Genomic DNA, 27,005 nt, shown 5'->3' on the forward strand with positions numbered 1-27,005 from the left:
CTAACAACAGAGCTAAGTACAATTAACTCTCCATTTTTCAAAAAGTGATTACTTAGTGTGTGGATTTTCCAGACCTTTTGATTGTTCTGCTTCAGGCTATTTAATTGCTCATTAGAGAGTCGAAAGAAGGAGATGAGTCAACCACATCAGTCACTTGTTAGCGCCCATAGTAAAAATTTATTAGTAAAGAGGATGAAGCCATAGACTAAAGCACGAATTTCATTTTCATGATATACCAAATCCTCATTATCACAGATAATGGAAAATGAACTTTATTTAGTCCACATTTTTCTAAGAACTAATTCTGGAAATTCCCAAAGTACCATCACTCAGAATTTTTATTCCTACAGGCACACATATTTAATGTACATGAGGCGTGCTTATTGCCACTAATATAGAGGAAAATAAATAAGTTGCTTCATTAGTAACCAATGTCGAGACTGAATATGTACCTTTCAGTCTAGGTTCATATTGTTGAAACAGTAATAATTAATATAATAGTTCCAACAACTTAACTTGAATTAAAGAGAGTTTCTTTTAGAAAAACTAATATAATACTATGTTTAACTAACATAATACTTTGTGCAGAAGTCTGAATCCATAATTGAAATTTTTATTTCTCTTTTATTTCTCTTCTTACTAGCCACCATAATGAGAAGTATTTCTATCTAACATTCTTTGACAATATTTATCCAGTCCTTTATTATTGTTTTTCTGTCTGGTGTTGTCTATGCAGTACTTAGAAGCATTTACAGCCTTTGTCTATGAGGCCAATTTAAAGATGGACTAAATTCTTTTAGTTCTGAGGCCCAAAGTTCACCAAACACTTGAACGATCCTTGTTGACTATGCAATTTAAATGAAGCAATTAATTCTGCCTAAATGACCTTTCAAAATTAATACTATGCAATATGGTACCTCTCCAAGGCCAGCCTAAACAACAAATACTGTATCAACATTTTTTTCACATCATCCTTTTCATCAATTTTCCTGGCTTCCTTTTATTCCTTTGTCAAAAGTAGCTGTTTGAGTCTTCACATAGAGACCATCTAAGTGCCTGTGAGAACCTCATATTCTAGATTGTTCCTAATTGTTCTGTGTTTTCTTCCCCTGCCTGGCAAATGGGCTAATGAAAGCACTTTTCTCTTAGACCTTGACAAGCAAGGAAATAACAAATTTATTACATTTTTGGTAGCTAATAAGTATGTACAAATGTTGGGAACTTCTGTATGGACAGTCAATTGTTTAGAGCTTTGGTATTTTCTAAGTTACTACATTTCCATAATATATGAACACAGAGATTGAGTTGGGGGCAGGGAATAACATATATTTGCTTTATTTAACCATTTTTGTTAAAAAATGAAATAAAATTCCACAAGTAATATGCATATCCTCAAAAAAGTGCAAATCAATTAATAATGTGTATAAGGCTCAAGAGTTTTTCTTGTTAGAGCATCACCACTATTTGAGCCATTTTATGAACATGGCCTGAACAGATCCCTCCTGCAACACCTAGAAGACTTTCTGAAGAAATGTTGTGTCCAAAAGATCAAAAATTATTTCATAGTACTATAAGATACATGCCCGGCTCTTTTTTATTTAACATTTCTTGGTGGAAGGAAGCAAACAGTATCACTACTTATTTGTCAGTCAAAAGGATGGGATACTAAAAGCCCTAAAGATGCAGGAAATCTCATAATATTAACAGAGCCAAATTTTATATGTTCAGTATAAAAATAGTGTGTTAAAATGCTTTTTCAAGACAAAATATTCATTTGAGGTGTCTATGATTATTAAATGATTTTAATTTTGTATCCTAATTTCATTTTTAGTTTTTAATGAGATATGATAAACATACAGAAAAGTACACAGATTATAGTTGTATAATTCAAATTTTTTTCACAGATTGAATATACCTGGAAATCCGCTTCTCAGACTGAGAAACAATATTGACAACCTTCAAAAAGTCCCTCATCTTATCACTATTCTCTCCTGCTCCCAAGGGTAGCTCCTCTCCTGACCTCTAACAGCACAGTTTTTTAGTGTTTGACATGTATATAGATGCAATTATACAGTATGCACCCACTTGGTTCTGGATTCTTTGTTTCAGTAGTATCGTTATCGCATGTTTGAGATTCATCCATGTTGTGGCAGACAGCAGCATTTCATACATCATAATTACTGTTTAGGCATATAGCCATATTTACACACAAGAATTACCCACTATTGTTGAAGATGTTTGGTTTATTTCTAACTTGGAGCAATTTCAAATAGGACTGCTCTAAACATTCTTCTATATTTTGATGAATGTATAGATTCATTTTTACATGTTTCAAATATAAGAGTGACACAGATGGATAACAGGGCATGCATAGATTCAGCTTTAGAGATACAAACATGTCTCCAAAATACTTTTTATCCTATCAACAGTGCCTGAGCGCTCCAGTTGTTCCTCATCTTCAACAACACTTGGCATTTTCTTTTTCATTTTAGCTCATTCAATTGTTAAACTGTTATCTAAAATCTCAGTGGCAACAGTGAGGGAAAAATAATAACTCTTACTATGACACAACTATTTGATAGCACAAAAAATGAAGTAGAAGTAGAAATTGACATTCAATGATTTTGCAACAATAAGAATAAACTTTCAAAGTATCTTTCCTGGGATCCTAAAACACACATTCATAATCCACTGAGAGATTATAAGATTATTTCTTTCAGAAACACATATATATTCAAACATGTAACCTGGTACTTCATATGAGTTTATAGAATGTATGAAAACTAAAACCCAAACACTTAGGACACTACAAACAGATTCCCTGCAAGTATTTTCCCCAATTACTTATGTGAAAGGATCTAAACTTTTTTATTCTTTTATTCAACTTTGCTATTTCCAGAACTGTGCTGGATGATACAGATACACAGCCAAATAAATTATAATCACTAATCTCAAACCACTTCAATCTAGTGTCAAGTATGAACAAGTGACACTAACAACAGTGGAGAGTCATACACCAGCTGGGGTATCCAAGAGAGCACGTGGCACAGAGACCTTACATGTTGGTGGGAAGAATGTCAATCTAAGAAACATCACATTGGGGATAGAATTCAAGCTGATCTGTGAGAGAAAAGCAGAATTTGCTCTAACAAATTTGTGAGAGGGTCTTCTAGAAACGAGAAAACAATGTTCAATGTCACCAGTAAAATAATTTAATTCCCTTTATTTAAATATTTCCCCAATGGCTGGAAGTGCCAAGATAGTCAAGTCCAAAATAATTTTTTACAATGAACCAATGTTCCACTGAAGTTTCACCCATCTGACCTGCTTCTTCACTTTAAGGTACTGAGAAAAATCAATTTTTTTTTGTAACTTCACATCTTTTCTCCATAAAAGAAAATATCCCCAATTTCCAAATGTACTGAAAAGAATAAATACATAATGAAGTTCAAACAATATAGTTCCAAATAAAGATAATGACAAAAACTCATGTGACCATGGTGCTCTAGACAATATATTCTGAGAAAATGGCATCTATGTTCTCCATTTTCTCCTTTCAGGACATTTCTGGCACTTAGGAGAGGAAGGGACAACTGAGGGGGAAAATCACAATTTAACAAAAGCATAATGTCCTCTCCAGGAAGAGGAAAATGGTTCCAAGTCATTAAAGACAAAATAGGCATTCCATAAAAGCATAAGAATTTGATTGAAAAAGATTACTTCATTCACATGTTCTTGCAATTATTAATATAATGTGTTTTTTCTTTAAATAAAGATGTCAAATTACCTTTGCAATAGTCTACAAAATGTAAACTAAAGCTATAGTTCTAGCCAAGAGAGCTGTATTGAATTTTTCCAGGTGTATTAACTTTCTACAAATGTGGCAAGGTCAGAGTTTTTGTTCTGAAAGGAAGAATAGACACAGTGGATTTTCATGTTTCATTCTATTTACTGACATTGAAATTATTTGATGGGAAGATGTTTATTGGAAGACACACAGACATAGCACAATTCATGTTTAGGGAGATGGATTTCTTACAATTGCCAAAGTCAATGGCATTTCACAAATGCTCTCAGCACTCTTTATTGACTTTCTGGATAAACGTTTCTACTAATGAAATGAGTCAGAGTTTCATGAAGCATTGATGACACAGATAAATGCCAACTTGTTTTTAAGACCCCCAGATGTTAGGATACTTTAAGAACTGGCCTCTATTGCACATTTTTTAAATTATTTACTTAGTGTATTTATAACTTTTTCCTCAACAATGAATGCTTTCACAAGTTGAGCAATAGGTAGGAAATTACCATCATTCAGAGTTTGGAGAAATCAATAAGATGTGATTATACATTATATATATATATATATATATATATATATATATATATATATATATATATATATATAAATGGAATTATAACTTTAACTTATGAGAAGTTCAGAATGTAAACAATCGCCCTTTACCTCACACAAAGTTATGAAGAAAAAAATCTGCATAATGTCATGAAACTATCACATATTCCATAACTTGAGTGAGAAAATACAAATTTTAATTAAGGAAAACAAGTAGAAAGATTATATCCTTGAGTTCTGGAACATTTCTCTTAAGAGAAAAAAATTTACATTTCCACAAACAGTATGCAAGGGTCATTATTTCTCCACAGCCTGACCAGTATTTGTTATAGTTAGTATTTTGGATAATAGTTATTCTTACTGGGATGAGGTAATGTATGGTTGTGGGGTTTGGTGGTGGTGGTGGTGGTACATATTAAATACACACAATGACAGGTTTCACTGTGGCATAGTCACACATACATATAACATAACTTGATTTGCCTCTTCCCGATGATTAGGACTCTGAGCATTTTTTTCATATATCACATGGCAATTTGTCTTTCTTCTAAAGTGCTCATTTTTAAAATCAGGTTATTTGGTTTGGGGTTTTGTTTTATTGCTATTGTTGTTGTTTGTTTGTTTGCTACTGAGTTTTTGGAGTTCCTTATATGTTCTGGATGTCAATCCCTTGTCAAATTAATAATTTGCAGATATTTTATTCCATTCTGTATGCTGTCTCTGCACTCCAATGCTAATCTTCACAATCAATGAAGAGTATAAAATACTCAATCTTTCTTTCCATTACCATGATTTTGAAATACTCCTAGGATTAAAGTGTCTACTTAGTGCTTACCCTGTCCATTCATATCATAACCATGGTTCTAAACAAAGAAATATCAGTCAAAATCTAAATAGATATTAGAAGAATTTTTTTCATTTTAAAGATTGTTTTGCAGCAGGTCATTATACAATCATAATATCTATGCATCAACAATGAAAAATAACAGAAAGAAGTGTCCAACCATACACTGAAATTGAATTCTATTGAAGAAAACTTCCTATACGCTCTGGCAAAATAAATGTACACCTTATGATATTTATTCTATATGAATCTCTTCTTCACTCTTTTTGTAGCCTTTCAATTTTCTGAAAGAATTTGAAGAGTCCTGGAATAAAAGCATATAGATGATCAAAATTATTAACTCACAATAAAAGATTTTAAAAGAACTGAAACAGGAGAGAGCTAAGAAGAAAAATTATACCAAGTCTCAACTGGGGAAAGATATAATAGTGATTTCAAATTTTAGCTCTAAGTTCCTAGCAATCCAGGTCAAAGGAAAATACAATTAATTACATATCTTTCATCATCCAGTAGACCATGAACTTATTGGGAGATTTTTCAGATCTTAGAGAAATTTGTCACAAGGAATTTTTACAAGGATTTTGAATAAGGTAATGAATGAAGTTCTCAACAGCAGGCTTTTTTTTTAATGCAACAGAAAAGTTTCCTATCATATCAGACTATGTGAAAGCTGGGGATACAATATTTAAAGATTTAGTAATAAAATTTCTAAAGTGAACCAGAAGAATAAACTCAAGCTATGTAACTTTGGGGGCCTTCAAGGTAATGTTAAGATAGATGATAAGATGATAATGTTTTTTAAGTTGCAAGCATTTTTAAACTATCTATGAGAAACGATTTCATGCCACAGCATGCAAGAGTCATACTGCTTTGCCCTCTATATTAAAAAATGGATCATTCAAGAGGCATTTCAAATTCATCTTATGTCACTATGTAACTTCTGGAGAACTATAGCATGTTCCAAATTATGAAGATGGAAGTAGATTAATATCATAAAATGGGAATTAAACCTTCCCAAGATGAAGAAACATAAATGTATGCTACCCTTGCTAAGAGCCTACCTAAGCTAGAGTTTTGACAAAAGTTCCATGGAAAGGTGTTCGCTAGAGATAGTGGACTGTTCCGCATTATAAAGTCCATCTCAAGACTATTTCTGTTTCCAGACTGCAGGAGGACACCACTTCCTGCCTGGAAATTGACAGTCAGCAATTTAACATCTCTCTAGCAGTCTATTCCTCTTTAAGATAGGATTGATGGTGGAAGTAGTAGTGTTGGAATTACCAGGTAAGTTAACCACAGAAAGATCCACCATGTAAGTTGTTCAGTACAACACCAGATATCTTTCATCATCCAGTAGACCATGAACTTATTGGGAGAGTTTTCAGATCTTAGAGAAATTTGTCAAAAGGAATTTTTACAAGAGTTTTGAATAAAGTAATGAATGAAGATCTCAACAGCAGGCTTTTTTTAATGCAACAGAAAAGTTTCCTATTATATCAGACTATGTGAAGGCTGGGGATAGGTCTTCTCTCAATATTAGAGACAATGTTCTGTACTGATGGAAATTAATGTACCCTAGATGTCCAAGAAATAGTGTTTTATTTAAAAATCAAAGGGCTGCCTTCTTGGTTTTGCCTTCAACATGAGCAATCCAAATGCATTTTTCTTTATTGGAAGATTGTTCCACAAAATGCATTGAAACTAGAAAAAGGAATTTATGTCTTCACAGACTTTCAAGCACAATGTTCAACCACAGATTATTTGGCTTGACCACAAATTTTATAGGATTAGGTTTATTTGTGATCATTAGTTAAAGCATTAGCTTCATAGTAAAAAACTAATTTACAAAGACTTGCATCATCTAAAATGCTATTACACCCAAATATCTGCTTTTGAGATACTGCAACAATGTTTCTGAGTATTTTGTAAAGATCTATAAATTTGAGTACTCTTCTCTTTAAACAAACACATACAATAAACGAATAAGTAGACTATTAGCTTTTCTGTTGAGAATGAGTTTGAGGACCCACTTATTTTCCTGGTCTGGTCATAATGCAAAACTAGAATAGGTTTCCATTCAGAAATGAAGAGTTCAGAGTCCAGCGTGGAGTCCATGAAAAATTCTCTTCAATGGGCAAAAGTCCATGCATGATTCCACTTGACATTTCATAATAAAAGTTTTAAGTAGGCTGGCTTTCTTTGTCTCTGCTTCCTCTCTTTTTTATGACTTAATCACAGACTTCTGAGACATTGCTCTTTGTCTTGTACTTGATCCTAGAGAGGAAGGTTGAAGAAAATTTTGATATCAAAGTCACTGAAATACTTTCTTCAATAATTAATTCACTCTTCCAACACTCATTTCAATGAATACTGTCTTGGATAGTTACAGTGCAATTTTTATCTTCCTAAAAGGAGAAAAAATGGTAAGAGAAAAGCACATTTATCAGAGAAAACAATTTTCAAAGCCATCATCATTTACTGAATACTTCTTAACCAAAATAGTCAAGAGATGGAGAGTTGTTTTTACTACTTTGTAATTTAAAAACAAGGTTCATAACAATCAAGTGACTTTTATTAGTCTTGGACTAAGGTGAGCATACTCAAGTACCTGTCAGGGCTAGAATCTCAACACCTGAGCTCTGAACAACCTCCCCTTGTGCTATCCATGATTCTATAAAAGAAGGAAAACCAGAGCACAAGCACTCAATAAAATGGAATATGCCTAGGAGTTTCCAACAGCTAAATTTAATATTCAGCAGCCAAAGGTAAGTTTTAGGGAAGAAAAATAAAGCTAGAATATAGTCTTTTCTTAAACTGGGTCATTTTCATTCAATCTGATGCTCTAGGAAAATTTTAAATCAGATTTTAAAATTCTTCTCATAGTCCTAGATTTTGTTTTGAATCTCTTGTTCTTACCAGAAAGCATATCCTAGCTTCTTTGTCTGGATTAAATTTGCTAAGAAATTATGATTCTAAGCAATCATAATTATGCAAAGGATTTCAGGGTTAAAGGGAAAAATGGACCAGAACTAGATTATGATTCTTTTTCATAATGTGTCTTCTGTCTCTGGTCATGAGGAAGAAAAAAAAAAAAACACTACCTTCAGTCTAAATGACAAAATGCCAGGTTTCTGAAGCTAAGATTCTTTTTAGTTTACATTTTCCTGCTGAAAGTTTATAGTATGCCTTTATATACGTTTAAAAATTTTCATCTCAATTTAGAAGCAAGTGATTTAGCATATCTGCCTTATTGAGGGTTTATATTTTAATTAAAATTTTCTCATCTGGCTCTCTCTTGGCTGCATTTGAAATTGCATTCACTGATTGAGAATAATAAAATGCTGCCTGACTACCTCACTGCCTGACTCAGGGCCCAGAGAAAGCAAAATGCTCTCAGACGCCATAGAGAAGGCCAGTCTGTCCATCTCTGCTCTCTTTGTATCTCTGGTTCTACGGTGGTTCAATGAATGGTGGAAATAAAATAAATAAATAAATATTTTTTAAAAACCTGTAAGATTCAGTGATGACAATTCTATCTTTAAGTAATATGAAGACAGCTAAGACCTAAAATATAGCCTTATTAAAAGAAAAACAAGGCCACTTTAGAAGAAAGCACACAATTAAACAAAATATTCTCTAAAACCATGCACAGTTTTAAATGTAAATGTTGACACTTATAGATATTTATCTATTCCATAAGTACTCTCCATCTGAAATGTGTTTTCTGAGTAGCTTACCTTGAATTGGCATTAAGCTCCTGTTCACTGGTTATTAAGCAATGTTGCATCTGGGAAGCCTAGACTTCTTTCAAGTTTGTACTTGTTTATTTTTCAAGTCCAACATTGCCATCTACAGGATAGGATGTGACAAAATTCCACTACTCTAAAGACGTGTTTATGATCAAAAGTAGAAATCACTGAGGTTGAAAATAATGTGTTCAAAAATCAGTCCTATTTGATTATCCTGCCAGGCACTGTATTTTACAAATTATCTCATGATCTCTAGGTTAACCAAAGAAAAGAAGAAAAGAATGCATTAAGTCAGCTGCCTCTTACCATAGTTTCTTTGATTTTGGAAACTCTACTAGCCGTTTACTCAGAGATTCAACCATGATAAATGTTAAGGAGCTGGAAGAAAAGCTCATATCAGAAGGACGTGTCCAGGTTTTTAGTTGCTTACACTTGATACCAATTCTCTTGAAGACTGCTGAATGCAGCTTACCCCAACTTCCTCTTGGAGTTCAAGTAACAAATAGAGAAAACAGTCTTTCTTCTATTACAAGGAAGCCACTGACATCTGAGGTTACTTAGTCTAATAATCTAATCAGGCTTCCCAACATTCAGATGACATAAGAAAGGGGAGACTCTGCCTGTCTTACAAATGAAGAAACAAAGGCAGTTAAGTGCTGACCTTGAAAGGTTAGCTCATTCTCAGGCTGTCTCATTTTAGTGAAAATGAGAGAAGGAAAAGGAGAGACAATGTAACTCATTTTCTCCATTTTGACACACAGACTAAAATATGAGCTAGGAAAAAATATAGGATATATACAAATGGTATTAAGAAGCTATTTCTGACTGCTCGGTGTGACCTCAGTTCAGTTGAAATTTGAATTACAATATTTATTAGAAAAAGCTTCAATGTTTCAGGAAAAGCTATTACAATTTCCTAGTACATTTCTAATCGCCTTTCCTGGAGATATTTAATATTAGGATGTATAATTAACTTGCTCTAATTCCTTAATTGTGGCTCGTCTAGAGAGTCAGGATGGACGTGATGGCAGAGGTGTGACCCTGCTGTTCTGTGGTTTTTTTAAATCAACTTCCAGAGTAAAGAATGGGAATTATGTAAATTAAAGCCATTTCAATAATGTAGGAGTGTATAAAATCAAGTTTCCTTTGTTACCACGATGCTAACTGGGAAGTACTCTATGAAGAAAGGGTGACTCAGTACCAAGGAAAAGGCCTTATTAAAATGAGAAAATAGTTAGAAAAAAAATTCAGTCTTGGGGTTTCATTTCCAGTGTTTACTTCATAGCTTTTCATCATGTACCCAGCATATCCTCTGAGTACGTGAATTAAATTTAAATCAAACGAATGAAGGGGAAAAAATGTAACCACAACAAAAAATCTGATTTTATCTATAGCCCATTTAAATGGAATCATCAAATCTGGAACAAAATGTTTATATGGACTAAATGGTAACTTTGATCCAAGGGCAACTAATGAAATAAGGAGCCAATCTGTGCCTGAAGCCAGTGTACTTATTTCCATTGAAAAGCAATCAATAAGATATTGTCCATCACAAGTAATATACAGCCAAAGCAACCTTTTTATGGAAACTGCCTTTCTAGAGTTCTCCAAAGACTTTAACATTGTAAATCCTGTAGGCAGCTCTTATTTTTCATTATTCTTAACTTGACTCTGAAGTATTCCATGATGTTTACCTCATTGATGAAGCATTGCCTCCAACTGGTTTTCAGAATGAACCACACTCTTGGTTTTATCCTTCAAGACCTTGGCCATCTGTCTCTGCCTCTTTTTTTCCCTATCCTTCTCCTCTTCTCTAAATACCAATGTGCCCTTGGGGATCAGTCTTTGAGTCCTTTTCCTTTCTTATTTACACTGCATAATAGATAATTTCACCCATTCCATGCTTCCAACATCACTTTTGTGCTGATGACTCCCAAATGTCTATGTTCAGTACAGAATTTTGCCACAACTTTAAACTCTAGCATCCAACTGCCCATTCAGTGTCTCCATCTTGGTATGTTAATGATGCATCTCTTCATATGTTTGAAATAGAATTTGTTTTTCATTCCCCCACTCCCTTATTCTTATTGCTCTTTTTTTGGATTTCCCATTCCAGAAAACAATATCCTTCAGGTGATAAGATCTATTTACCAAGGTACTTTGTAATCAATTAAGTAACAGAGTGATGTGATGGACTAGGACTCTCTGGTTAAGAAAATGGCCCCATTTTAGTAGAAAATGTATTTAGAATTTCCTACTAAACATTAGGGCTCATGAAAGTACATGATGAAAGAGACTCCACTCTACATTTTAGCTCACTCAACAGCCCTTCCTACACTGAGACAATAATTTTAGAGTTCATTTTGGGGAGTCTTCATGCCACAAAACCCTTTTATTCTATCCTCCTGATTACTAGCTCGGTAAGGAAGGCTCTGCTGTATCAATAACAATGCCCAATATTGTGGGAGTTTGGTTTCATCCCCACTATTGACTCTACCAAGAAATGAAGGCAGCAACACATTGCTGAAAGTTAGGTTTAGAAACTCAGTGAGGCTTCGGGAAGTGGGTCGTCATCCCTGTCAGTGAGGAGTATGCATGAGTGGTCACTTCTGATCTTTAAGACTTCAAATGAGACCAAAAATATCTCTTCCTTATTAGTTTACAAAACATAAAAACTAAAAATCAATGCAAATGTCATTCTTTCCATCTTAACATTTTGGTCTATATAACTGTTCAAAAACATGTCTTATAATAATGGTAAGGCCACAAAATTGTCCCATGAAAAAAGGATTCTTTGAGGTCAAATAACTGAGAACAACTGTGAACTCTTGGAGCAACATAGAACACAGAAGTGTGTTAAAATTTCACAGACTTCCTTAAGCAAAGATGCCCAGTTAATTCTATTTAGCCTAAGCTTATTTAACCATAGGTATTTATTTATGGCTCTTTAGGACACTAATACTCTTTAAAATTTCTGTTCTTTGGAATACACCATGGGAAATCACAAACTATGTTCAATGCAGAATTATATGGTAAATTGATGGATATTACAGATTCTTCCCAGATTAGATTGGCAATTACTTTCAAAAATCTACTAAACAAAAATCACTGTTTTATATCCAGATATTTGAAAATGTGGAGATATAATCTGAATCCCTCTCAGTCCTACAAATTTTCAAAAAAAAATGTAATCACTTGTAGTATATTTTGGGAGTACACTTCATAAACATTTTTTTTGTGAGCACTAAAAGAATTTTATCTATTAAATAAAGCATTCAACAGACAGAGAATTAGTTATGGCTTCTAAATATATCTTAATATCATCAAAATGCAATTATAGTATTAATAGAAAGTCTATTTTAAAAGTTATTAGATTTGAGATATATTTAGAGAGAAGGAAATTAGAGAAATCAATATTTATGGAAAAATAGAGACGTCATTGGCTGATAATTCTACTGAAATAATCAGATCAAATGTCTGACCTTTGAGCTAAGAAAAACAATGTGCTGCGTTTAATTTTAAAAATATGGAGTAGAAATTTGTGGCGATAAATGATCATTTCATAAAGCCAAAAAGCATTCTTAGTAAGATCACATCTACCTATATCTTAAGCTGTACACATTTTTTCATCGACAAATATATCTCAAAGGACAAATATGAGATAAATATATAGCAACAAGAAATGGTTCTCACAACATAGTTCATAAATGCATAAACTAAAACTTATAAACCTTGTAACCAACTTAAATACTCAGAGACCTGTTTCAATAAATCTTGTTGTAGACAAAAATCAAATAATATAAAGTTATGTCACTCACGATTCAATATAGGAAGTGAAAAGCTCTCTAGGTATCTCAATCCAAAAAAAAAAGATATAACATGGATATTATGTGCCTACAAAATTGTTGGAAAGAGCAGACGAGCCAAGGAGCCACCACTGTACCAAGCTTTGAGATTATACCACCTTGGCTGGAAACCAAGTAGGGGAAAACTGATGGAGTTTCTAGTACTTATAAAGCCACAAGCTGGTAATGTACCACTGGGTGTGGAGCTGAGCTACAGTAAACACATCCATCTGACTTGCTGGGGCCACCACAGGAGCAGGAAGATAGTCTCTGCCTTTCCTAAATCTCATACAAACATATTTTATTGGTGGATTCTAAATCACATCCAGAGCCCTAATAGCAAGGGACCCTGGGTTATTCAGCATTTCACTTGCCAATCCCAGGAATTTAGGAGAAAACACAGGAGACTATGGGAGTATATACTGAGGTCAATACATAACTTCCAAAGCTGAAGTTCTTCAAGGTCATTTTCAATAAGTAAGTTCAGAAATCTCATCAATGACAATTTTTCTTTAAAACAATCCATATTGACTTACTAAAAACATTCTCAAAAGCAAATATAATCGTGTAACCATTGGTAATACGATTTTTTTTTAGGGAAAACCCGAAAATACACTGTTTTTGACATTCTCAATAAACACCATATACTGATTTTGATTCCAATACAAATAGTATTTGTGTTAGTTAGCTTTCCATCACTGTGATCAAAATACCTGACATGACAACTTAAAGGAGGGAAAGTTTATTTTGACTCATGGTTTGGGAAGTTTGGATGTGGTTGGCTCTGAACCTGAGATGAGGTAGAAAATTATGGCACAGGGGAAGGGAGAGGAAAGCTGCTCAGCTTATGGCAGCTGTGAAGCAGAGAGAGAGGGAGATTAGGGACAAGATAAAGTCCCCAAGGATATGTCCCAGTGACCTTCTTCCTCCAATTAGGTACCACTTCCCAATAATCCACTCAAATTTTTAATCCACCAAATTGAGCACTCCACTGATGAGGTTAAAGCCCTCCTGATCCAACCACTTCCCCAAATTCCCACCACCAAATACAGCTGCAGTGGAGACCAAGCCTTCAACACATGAGCTTTGGGGGATGATTTCAGATCCAAACCGTAACAGTAATCATAGCAAAAAGGATGAAGAAAAAAATAAATCTTTGTGTTCAACTTTTCCCTTCCAAATTTCTGTTTTAAGAAAAGGGGAGATTGGAGCCTACTATTTGACCAATTTTGTAACAAACCAAAACACTGTAACTTGACTCATTCATTTATTTGTTCTTTCAACAAATAATTATTGTTAGCTTACCATATGAGGCTTCTTCAAAATGTTTGACAGTTGGGCTTCCACTAAACTGACTCCCCTTTTTACTAGAAGATAGCCAGCTCTTTGTATTTCATGGATATAATCTGTCAGTGAGGTGAAACAGTGCAACAGTTATTCCATATAGTTCATGTATACATTAATTTACATAGTTTTAGTCAGAGGTTTAGTCTCTACTTGAACATTATTCAAAGTAAAATTATTATTTTAAAATTCTACAAGTGATGTAATAAATAGAAATTTACAAGGGAAGAAAACCTTGGAAATCAGAAATATTGGTAAAAGAAGGACATAGTAAGAAATCATCTAAATGAGCATAACAGTGCAGACCTGTAATCCCAATGACTCAGGAGGCCAAGGCAGGAGGATTGCAAGTTCAAGGGCAGTCTCAGCAACTTAGCAAAACCCTAAGTAACTAAGTGAGATGCTGTCTAAAAATAAAAAAGTCTGAGGATGTGACTTAGTGGCAGAGCACCCCAGGTTCAATCCCCATACTGCAAAAAAATATAATAATAATAATGATAATTTTAAATAATAAATAAAATTTTAAAAAGAAAAAGAAAATAGATCACTTAAAAGTTCTTAAAATTTTGAAAGGTGGTGGTAATATGCATTTTACTCTAGGAGCTCCTGAAAGATCTGTGTGTTTTTATTCTTCATAAAGTGATATGCATCGGTTCCTTATGAAGAAGGGAATGGGGGAAGAGGAGAAGAGAAAGGGATAGGCAATTTATTCATAGATAAAGTGACCATGGAATGGATCAGCCCATAACAGTTCAGTTTATACATGTAGTTCTTTTATTTTACAAACTTTTCTGGTTTGAGAGAAAAATTATATGGTCATTCTAATTGCTGAGAGGAGTAAAGAACTGAGTTTATAAATAACATTAAATTAATGGCATATTTAATGGAACATGAAGGGAGTGAAAAATTTAAAGAGGAGAGGAATCTCGGAAAGTGGGTTGGTTGCCAGAAGAAAGCACTAAATGCCTACAGAATGGAATGATATAATGCAAGAGGCAAAGGTCAATTTACGGTCCTTCAGCAAATAATGTTGGATTTTAGATCCCCTCATTTTGGTTATTTACCAAATCCATTGAGATATGAATATCCCTTGTTTATCATAAATCATTAGTCTAAAAGGATATCAGTAAGACACACAACTTCTTACAAATAAACCTAGACCCGATTTTCTAAGTTGAAGACTATCTGCAGAAAGTCATTAGTATTTACAGAGTTAGCATTCTCAAAATCATTTCTCTTTCTGGTTTGCTGATACCAGATCTCCCTGCCTTCCTTCCTACCAAGATCCTGACCTCTCCATCCTCATGGACCCTGCTCAGACAGCTGTCAACCTGAGATATACAGAAGATGTTTACAATGTTGAGTAAATTTGAATGGAAATTAATAGCATATCGTGTTAGTGAATTATTATCAATTTTCTTAAATGTGATAAGATCTTTCAGTTATATAAAATAATGTTTTAATTTAGGAGGTACCTGATAAATGAGTTAGGGATAAAATTTCATAATACCTGAAACTTTGAAATAGTTTGGAGAAATATGTGTAAATAAAATCACTATCAATATATCACTATCAAAATCAATAATCATTATCAAAAAATCACTATCAATAATCACTATCAAAATTACTATAAATATAGACAGAGGTAGGTAGATGAAAAACAAGGCAAAAATTTCAATTGTTGAGTCCAGATTCTAGGTATAGGACTGTTCCCTGTACCACATAACTGTGCTCAAAATTTTGTTATGTTTAAATGTTTTATAATTAAAAGAAAGAAAATAAAAACAAAGGGGCTTAGAAATTCCAAAGATAACCTAACTTTTTAAAAAATGTTTTTATTTTCTTTCATTTCACAGTTTTCTGTCATGTCCTTTTTAGGTGATTTTATCCAAAAATCAATCTTAATTACCATCTAAGCATAGTTAATTTCCCAGACTTACTTCTGGCTTAGAGCTTACCTCCAAACTCTAGTACAATTAAGATGATCAGTTAACTAGTCACCATTTCACTATGATGTTTGTGTGTGTGTGTGTGTGTGACACAAATTTCACAGGTCTAAAAGTGAAGTTTTAATCTCTACACACACATACACACACACACACACACACACACACACACACACACACACCAAATCTATTCCCCCTTCCAGTGTTCTTCAACTGAGTATCTGACACTTCTTTAAATAGCCAACAGCTTAAGTCAGAAATCTGGATGGTGTTCTTGATTCTGATATCTCCCTCTTCTTCCATCCAATCCATTGATAAATTCTATCACCTTCACCTCCAACATATAATATGTGACTATGAATATTTCTCCAGATTGTCATCACTGCCCTGTTCTAGCTACATAATTATCCTTGCCAGGACCAGGAATACCCTCTTAATCAGTATCTATACTTCCTGGTTTTCTCCTTTACATTCTCTACAGAATTTCCAAGTTAATATTTTTTAAACATCAGTCAAGTTCTTTAAAAACTTGAATTTGAATTTAAAATAAAAAGGATTACCACCTCATTTAGAACAAAACCCACACTTTCTTACCAGTTCCTTCTAGATCTGACTTGGTTTAACCCCTGGCCACCTCTTCCACTCCATCCAAACATCTCTCCTCTCTGACTCGTTGTTCCCTTTGTATCAGATTCCTTTCTGTACTCATAAATGTTTAAGCCACTTTCTCCTCAGAATTTTTTTCCATGTTCTTTCATCTGTCTAGTGTGCATCTTGTTTATTTAAAAAATGTCCAAGCAGCATTTACAGTGTTCCTGGGCTCTATTTAAAGGAACTTTAGGATCATTGACTCATTGATCAATTTATCTTCCTATGAGGTAAATTCTATGATGATTCTTCTTTTATCAATGAAGAAAAATGAAGCATGATGAACTGGAATGAGTTGAACAACTTTCTATAGCTATTAACTGAATTGTGTTCCCCTCAAAATTCATTTGGTTGAGCCCTAATCTCTGGTATGATGGTATATGGGGATGGGACCTTTGAAAGGTATATTAGTCAAAATTCTCCAGAAAAATATAACCAATAGGAGAGATAGATAATAGGTAGGTAGGTAGGTAGATAGATAGATAGATAGATAGATAGATAGATAGATAGATTGATAGATGTTATAAAATTTGGCTCACATCATTATGGAGTTAGAGAAGGTATATTATCTGCAGTCACAGCCTGGAGACCCAGGAAAAGATGGTAGTATAGCTGGTGATATAGAATCTGATGGCCTAAGAACCAGGAGTACTAAAGATGAGAGAAGATCAATAATATTCCAGGTCTAACATACAGAGACAAAGGGGCTGCTTTTTGTTCTATTCAAGCTTTCATGAAGTGGGTCATCTGTTTTATTCAAATGCTAATCTCTTCCTGTATCATCCTTACAGATATCCCTGAAATAACATTTAATCAGATATCAGAGCATCCTGTGCCCAGCTCTGGGCACAGGATGCTCTGATATCTGATCACAGAAGGTCATTGGATTACAAGATGCTATTTGTGACTTGATAAGAAGAAAAAGAAGTGATTTGCTTCTTTGTCAAGGTAGGACATGGCAAGAAGGCAATCATCTGCAAGTCAAAAGAAGGACCTCCCCAGTAGGCCACCGCCTTGATCTTGGAATGCCCATTCTCCAGAACTATGAGAAGGACATGTCTACTGTAGAAGGTATAGCATTTGATTACTACAGCAACCCTAGCCAATTTCTGCAGATCATAATTGGTTGAATGAGGTTCTGAACCCAACGTGTGGCTTCTACTTTAAGCAATAGAACCATACCACCATAAGTACTGTTATGGTTTAGATGTGAGGTGTCACCCAAAAGCTCACGTGTGAGACAATGCAAGAAGGTTCAGCGGAGAAATGATTGTGTATAGCTGTCACCTAATCAGTGAATTAATCTCTGATGGGACTAACTGAATGGTGATTAGAGGCAGGTGGGGCTGGCTAAGGGGTATATATTTTGTATCTGGGGAGTAGAGTCTTTCTCTCTCTCTCTCTCTCTCTGCTTCCTGATCATCATGTAAGCTGCTCCCTTCTGCCACACTCTTTCACTATAGTGTTCTGCCTCACCTCGAGCCCCGAGGAACAGAGCCAGTCTTCAATGGACTAAGACCTTTGAGACTATGAGCTATCAAATAAACTATTGCTCCTCTACAGTTGTTATGGTCAGATCCTTTAGTCACAGCAGTGAAAAAGTTGACTAAAACAAGATAAAAAAAGGCATAATAACTTTCTTCCACCTATTTCAAAATTCATGGCTAACATCTCTATTACAAAAAAAAACAGATTAATAAAAAAAAACAAATTTATTTAATCCATTTTTATGTGACATAAGAACCATTAGAAATGAAAACCCAAACACCCAGGGAAAACTGTATTTTATGCGGAGGTCTGAAGAATGAACAGCTGTGTAGAAATGTTAATTGGACAAAATGCCAAGTTCCCATGATAATAAACAGAGAGAGGAACCCAACAAGATCTGTCTGCTCAAATTCTTCTCAGCCTCTGTGAGGCATTCCTTCCTCTGGGTGTAGGTCAGGTTACCTGTCACAGAAAGGTCTTCAGGGAAGATGAGAGAAGTCAGAGGGTGACATTGCTAAATTTTATGACTTGCTTTACGGGAAGGAGTTCTAGTTCCTCTGACCTTCCCAGAAAAGAGAAATTCTAGTTTGTATGACCTGCTGCAGGGGGTGGGGTAGGGAGAAGGAGAAAGTAGGGCAGGAGAAGACAAAAGAGACCTTCTGTCTGCAGCCCTTTCAGTCCCCTTCAGTTCAATGTACTCAGCAAGCCAAGCCACCCTGCTTTGGGGTAGCATGTCCTGAACCCCAGCACCACCTCAGATTCTATTCTTCTCCAAGCCATTATATCTTTTTTCTATTTGTTCTTTTTAGTTATATATGAATGCATTTATATATGATATGTAGTTTGATATATCATACATACATGGAGTATAACTTCCCAATCTCAGTTGTACATGATGTGGAGTTACACTGGTCGTGTATTCATGTGTGAACACAGGAAAGTTATGTCCGAATAATTCTACTGTCTTTCTTATTTCCATTCCCCCTCCATTCCCCCCACTCCCCCTGTCCAATCCAATGAACCTCCACTCCCTGTCCCCCATTGTGATTCAGCATCCACCTATCAAAGAGAACATTCAGCCTTTGGTTTAGGGGGGATTCAGGCCATTTTATCTTACCCTAAACATTACTTCTTTACACAAGATGACCTCAGAGTTCCCATCCTACCTTATCACAAGATTTCCATATTTTTTTCACTACACTTTTCTCAAAGTATATGTGTATACTTTTATTGTTCTTGTTGTGTACCATTTTGCTTGCCTGCTGTGTAACAGGCAACCCTAGGTAATGGGTGTACAATAGAGGGTAATACATACCTTTTCCTTTCTCACTAAGAGTTTATAGCCCTAGAGCAATCTTCTCTTTTACAATTTATTTTTAATATAAGCTCCAGTAGGAAATGAACACAAGATGAAGAGTTAAGACCAGACAGAGTTAGGATAAAGCAGGAGATAAACATGAAGATAAGGCAAGCATCTAGAATTCTTGGTCGAGTTCAGGTCATGGTAATCTGAAAAGACAGGAGTAGGAGAGCCATGGAACATTGCTAATAAAGTATATTTGACAAGAACTCCTCCCTCCCTTAAAAAGGGGCTCTCATTCCTGCAGGATCTCTACAAGTCAGGCAGGCCCTGAGGCTGACCTCAAATAGGAACAGCATGATCTGACTGCTAAAAAAGATGGATGCCCCCAGAAGCAGAAAGAACCATGGTGGAAATTGAAATCTTGCCTTCATCTTTCAAAGGCATGACAGCAGAGTTCTGCAATACATAGAGCCACCAGTTACTGCCCTCATTTAAGCATCCCAGACAGATGGAATTTCTCTCTGGATGTTTGCTAACGCACTGACTAGTAATCAAACATACCCAATTCATGATGGGGGTCTGTCATCTCTAAAAGGGCAAGAACTCAATTAAGTGCAGCTCTAACATACAGTCCTAAGATTGGCACCTCACTTCCCTGAATTGTAAGCCTCTTAGTAGATGAAAAGATGAGAAAGCACTTAGCTTTCAACTTGAGCAAGTGGCTTACTATGTCCCAGGACCTCAAACCCTGGTGAATATCTCCTATGTAGTCAAGCACTAAAGATGCAGAAATAAACAAAATAAGATGTGATTCTGCTCTAATAAATCTTAAATCCTAATGAGACATTTAGGAAACATGTAAAATAAAATTGACTCATTAATTAATTAATAACTCATTATTTTCTACAGCTGGGGTGTAGCTCAGTGGTGTAGTGCTTGCCTAGCATGCATGGGACCCATTTGGATGTCAAGTACACACACAAAAAAGAATCTAATAATGATAGGTAGCATGAAGAAAATAAAACCCTGTTATATGGTAGAGTGACTAAGTGTCAACTATGTGTTATGGAGACTGCTAATATTCCAAAAGAATCCATCTTTCTTTCTGTAGGAGCAGAGTTGTATTAGGCACATGTCCGAACAGCTAAATTATATTTTCCAGTTTCTCTTGCATAAATAGTGTCCAAGTGACTATATCCTCATGGATGAAATAGGAAAGAAAATGATGTGCACCACTTTTGATTCTGGGGCTTAATATAGCGAGCACGCAATAAGATAAAAATAAAGTAAAATAAGAGATACTGAGTGTTTCTCCTCTACTCTCTCCATTCCTTCCCCATTGCATAGAAACGATGTAGTATCAATTCATTATTAGTTATTCAGATGATGACAATACTCTGGGGTAAAACAACCATAAAATAAGAGGGTCCTGAAACCACGAATGATTTCATGGAGAAGAATTTTCCAAAAAGCTGGACTAATTTCACTAATACTATCATGTGAAAAAAATAAATACCCTTTTTAAATTAGGAGTTCAGCCTTCTCCCAAGTAGGCAATGGGAGGTTGAGGCAGAAGTGTTAAGTAGGATGGGATTTAGGAGATGAGGTCTGAATGATGAGATGGGGTTAGCTATGTGACTATGTAGGAGTGGAGCACAAAAATATCATAAGCGTGTCAGAGAAATCCTGGCAAATTCCTATCCAGGACCTTGGTAAGACTCAGCTTCTACATTAAAACAGGTACTGGTAAGCCTTTACAGAGGTCTGCAACCTTTGTAGTGAAGATCTGAGAATGGGTGAAAATGAAGAGAACAAATCAAGGCCAAGCGCAGGATGTTGGTCTAAGACAAGAACCAAAATCTGGTGATGATACAGTTTCCTAAGGGAAGCATCCAGTTCCCACAAGTCAAAGGGTCAAAAGAAAACGAATAGCAGATATTTGGACAAACAGAAGTAACAGGACACATGGCAGGCTGCTGATCAGACATTGAGTGATAATGTCTGCAGAAATTATGCAGAAAGTTTTAGAAATTTAGTCATTGAGCATAATTTTTTTTCCATTTTCTTTTTAATCAAGTCACTGTATCTGTGTGTATGTGACAGTGTCTGCCAGAATGATATACCTGGACCTTCTGTGCCACCGAATAATTGTTATTTCTGTATTTTTGCTTGTACACTGTTGAGAATTGTTTCTTTGTTTTGTCATGCCAGTGACATCTATTGACCTACACAAAGTAGTCTGTATGCACCCAAGATTTCAAGCAGATACACAAACACACATGCCGAAGTAGCATTTTACAATCAAGAGAAAATATTGGCTTCTGATGATTTTTTTTTTAAACTACCTTAAGATACACTGGAGAATAATTTCCTGAAAGATCCTAAAACTGTTAAGAATTGTGAGTGGAGGTAGGAATGCAATGAATTATGAGAAACACGAAGAGCCAAGAATTCCAGGGGAGTAGATAATGCAGAATAAACAGACAGGAAGCCGTATCAGGGACAGCAGAAGTTGCAAAAGTTTGTACTGAAGTCTAATGTTACATTTCTCATTAGAGACTCAGTCTAGGGTGATTAATACAGAGCCCTCAGGCAGAAAGCAGCAGAATATCTAAGCAGGAATGTAGAACAAGAGACCTTGCCAAAGAAGCCCATTTCTTCTTAGTCTGTCTTCAATGAAATTGGAAGAGAAATATTTAATGACAGCCCCATTTTCAAAAAGCCAATGGTCTTAATGTTCCCCATTCTGTCAAGTAAGACTCCTAAGCATTCTTGTTCAGTTGCTTCTTTTCATCTATCAAACTGAAGGAAAGAAAAAAAATTTCCCCTAGGGGGTCGAATTTGACAAGTGCTGAGAGATCTAATTTGAGGCAGTGCTGCGGTGGGTGTTGATCTGTCTTCAGTGAGTCTCCAGGTCTAGGGAGCTTAATGGTCTGATCCTTCCCTTCAGCCCACCAGGAGGATGCAGAGGAGGAAGGAGGTTGGGCTGCTCTGCTCTTTCCATGGAGTAAAAGGTGAAAAGTGTCTTCAGAGCTGGGGACAAGCACCTTCCTGGCTACTGAGTTAGCAGTCATCTCGCTCCTCTAATGAAAACCCTTAAGCTTCCCTTCCCCCTCAGGACTTAGCAGTTTACAAACCCTCCATTCCTACCTTTCTCTCCTGGTTACATCTTTCACGTTCTTACTTGTGTTGAATTCTGGTCCCACAGATTCTCAAAACACAGAGTTGTGTCTCTTTTGCTTGTATCTCGTGTGACCTTCTCTTGTCCCAGTGAATTTTCCGACTTTTCCGGGTCTTCACTTTTCAGCCTAAACCCCACTTGCTCTGGGAAGCAGGCCTTGGCACTGCCCAATCTGAGGGATGCCCCTGCATGCATCCAGGCAAGCCATTACCCTGTATGACTCCCTGGCCTCCTCTCAGCCTCCATGGAGGCAGTTTGTCACTCTGCCATTGCACGATCAGCCTCCAGCTCCACGTGTGCTGTATCTCAGGCAGCCAATAGATGTCTATTCAGAAAATATGTTGAGTTTGGGGAGAAAAGGTCAATAAAGGTTTTTTTTTTTTTTTAATGAGGAAGAAATAAACTAAACAATTTCAAATCAAATTTCTAAATTTCTTGATTTGTCCAGATAGTGTGACCCCTAAATGGTTTCTCTTTCTTTCTTTCTTGGTTTGACAAAGCAACCCTTTAGCCCCTGAAAAACAAAAATTAGAATTCATTGCTTTTGTACCTTTGGTGAAAAAGTCATTTGATGCAGCTGAAGGAGCAAATATTAAGACAAAAATTGTGTGTGAGATTGTTTCTGGAAAAATCATGAGAACTTTACAAAATATCTCTATATAATTCTGTTAAAGAAGAAGAAATACCAGGAATTTTGGGAAGGTCTTTTGATTCATAAAGTGTCAACTCTGTTTTTAATTTAATACCAGTGATTTGGCTGACAACAAACTGCAAGATTAAGATGAACTATGTCCAGCTTATTTCCTTTCAAGTAAACTTTGCTCAATTCACCTATAAATAAAAATTTTATTCCATCCTTGGAAAAGCTGATAAAAAGTCCTCCAGACAAGGAGCCACTAGGATTCCATCTCACATGCTTCCTCAGAAAATTTCTGCAGCATATTCAGATTCTTTCCCATATAGTAGAATGATTCACTTTTGAAAAGAAAGAAACAGGCAAAAATGAGAAAGCTGCTTATAAGTCTCAACATACTGGAGATACGCTGTTTTAGAGTCTCCTCCCTACGTTACACAGCAGGCTGGTTGTCACAGTTCTCCTACTTCCATTCAATAAGTCTGAGGCGCCTTCCCTGCACACTGAGGATCCCGACAACAAGGTATCTTATTCTCCTCAAAATATTAAAAGAGAGCATCACACACATTTTTAGAAACAATCACAGTAAATGGTGAGTGCCAGAAGAGGATGTGGCTTTAACATTATCTGCATATGCAGAATTTGGCTTTGCAATATTTTGCCAACATTTAATATGTACATATTTTCCCTTCCCACTGAGACACGGAGTTCCAAGTATCCTGACAACAAGGAAGTCATCTTGTACTGCTTTTAAATTATTGCTCTAATTTTACCATGATGCAGTAATAAACACATTATGCATTGTGACTCAATATACCACAATACACACACATTACCAACTATATCAATGGATTCTGGTGTTTTCTATATCATAATATGCTATTCTAGTCCCTTACATTAAAAAGAAAATGTTTATGACTCACTAAAAGAATCCCACCCCCTTGTTTGAAAAAAGCTGCTCCAAAACACCAAGTATTAACAAAACATGTGCAATTGTGATTAGTGAGCAATCACAGGGCTGAAAGTAATACCGCTTAATGATTGGAATTAAGAATCTGGAATAAGGCAGATCTGAACTTTGGATTCTACCAGTTATTAGTTATGTGGCCTTGATCGAGTTATTCAATCTTTTTTAACCCTAAATGTCTTCATACCAAAAGTGGTGAAAAATAATTGTATGTGTCTCTTAGAAGAGTATAACAAATATGCATATTAAACTATTTAGTACAATTCAAAACATATGACAAATACTTATTAAATGCTAAAAAAATAAATCTATTCAAAGAAATGAAAAGAACACAAGACTAAAATTAAAAGCAACTTAATTTTAGTATGATCTGAAGAGTCTTCAAGTGGAGATAATGAAGATTTCACAAATTAAGTAAACATACACATTTCATTTCTATTTCATGAGATAACAGAATGGGTAACCAATATAGACCCTTCTTTTCAGTAAAAGAAGAGAATATAACTCCATTTATTTATTGTAATTTAGATGTTTCAAAATAAATAAATAAAGGAGGATGGGGAAATGGTATAGTTAATATTTTTGAGGTTTCATCAAGGCGTGTGATTCTATAGATGAAGTCTCCCAAATGAATCAAGAAAGGAAACACAGGACAATATGCCTCCCAATACTCTACCCAGAAAGCAGAACCAAGCCCCAAAACTTTCAGGCTGCCTGCAGGACTAACTTTAATGGTGCAGGCACCACAGTGACATTGGATGAACTGGGCCCTCTGTCTGCTCTGCCATCTGTGACACTTTGGCTACATAGATTTATCCAAAACCTGATCTTAAACTGCCCGACTGCAAAGCCCTTTAGCAAAGCAAACTCAAGAAGTTCAATCTCAAACTTTCCCAGATCGTTATCTTATTTAATCAATTCCTTCACCCAAAAGAGTTCTACTGACCCCAGAGTTAGCTGGTAGAGACAGGATGTCTATAAGGGTGGCCAAAGCAATAAGACTTGACTTCTAGGTGTCATTTTTTTAAAAATAGTCTTCAGGAAGTTATGGTAAATCAACTTAATAATCTTGCATTCTCAGAGCTCAGAGGAGGTAGCTCACATCTCCCAAATCCTAAGGCAGTTAATGATAAGAGAAAAAACCCACAGTCTTAATATTTATAGCAACTTGATACTAGAGCTGGTTCCAGAGTGAAATGCTGATGAGAATGATCCCAAAGAAGCGTGACTTACCCACAAGATTCTGATATGCAGGCATTGGCCTTATGGACCTGCCACCAATGTTGGAGAACAAATAAACGAACAAGAAGAATATAGTTCCACTGTATCCACTGAATTAAACAGACAAATGGCAAGGATTCAAAATGAAGCTACATGATGCATAAGTAATCAGAGACAGAGACTACATGTCCATTCAGCTGGAAACAGATTCTGGCTCCTATTTAAAATATCAGCAGAGTGTCAATCCACCGTGTCGCCAACATTTTTTTTTTCAAAATGTTCAGGCAACCAGATAAATCACTCTGCAGCTTCCCTCTGCTACTTGTGGATTGACAGTATTTATAAACAGCTGGGTTAACATCTTCAGAATCCAAGAAAATGTTCTTATTGCACTGAAGAGTGTTTATAGTTCATACATCTAGAAGTGGATAAGCAGGTGCTTTTGCTCAGGTGGCTGTGTTCCTAGACTCTAGGTCATGGTAAGATACAATAATTCCTTTTGTGTTGCCAATGGTAGCAAGTGATGGTAACTCTAATCCTGCCATAATTCAAATGATCTCTAAACAATATTTAGCTTTGCATCTGGGTGTTAGTAATGGTAGAACAAAGAACATACATATTCAAAGGTCCTTTATGATCTGAGTCCGACTCCCTTCACAGAAACTGATGTCCTCACTCAGCATTCTATTCCATTCTTGCATTGAGTCACTGTGCTCTGGGTGGATCACGTTTGGCAGTGTCTCTGCACTTGTGCATCAGTTAATGAGGATTTTGCTAGAATGCCATACATTCTTCTCTTATTGTCCTGGAGAGCACTCACTTATTTTCATCCCCTATCTCAAACATTACCTAGTATACCCAAACTCACCTTTCTCCCCAAGCAGAATTCACAGCCTTTTAGATACACATTCTAGACTACAGAGAGAAGAGCACATACCAGAAACTTGAACGTCCATTGTACCTAGCAGTGTCCGGCATATGGTAGATTCCTATTAAAGAACAGTTAGAGGAATAATTTTAAGCAAATGCTTTTATCTCTTCTTACCAAAAAGAGAATAGAAAGACTGAGAAACTTGCAAGAAGGAAAACGAAGACAGAACATCATCCATTTGACTGAACACCAGTGGGAATGTGAGGAAAGATGAGGTTTCTTTCTCTTTATTTTGTTGCAATTAGATGATGTTTAAAAGTAGCTACCATCAGGCAACAAGAACACATTTTTTTGTCTAATGTAGGAGCCACTAATTATGACCCATGAATGAACTCTTTCTGCCCTCATCCTGGATTTGCATGTAAACTCACAATTTTCATCAGATCCTCAGAAATGTCTAAAGCCCCCCAAAGATTACAGGACACTGTTTCTAACTCATACATGCCAGGAATGCATGATATATTCCATTAGTTTGATGATATTTAAGAAAATCAAAGCGACGAGAAAATGTGTAAATAACTTTTATATACCACCTTACTCAATGTAAAGT

This window comes from Spermophilus citellus (assembly GCF_964194105.1).
Source record: "Spermophilus citellus genome assembly, chromosome: 7".
Taxonomy (NCBI): domain Eukaryota; kingdom Metazoa; phylum Chordata; class Mammalia; order Rodentia; family Sciuridae; genus Spermophilus; species Spermophilus citellus.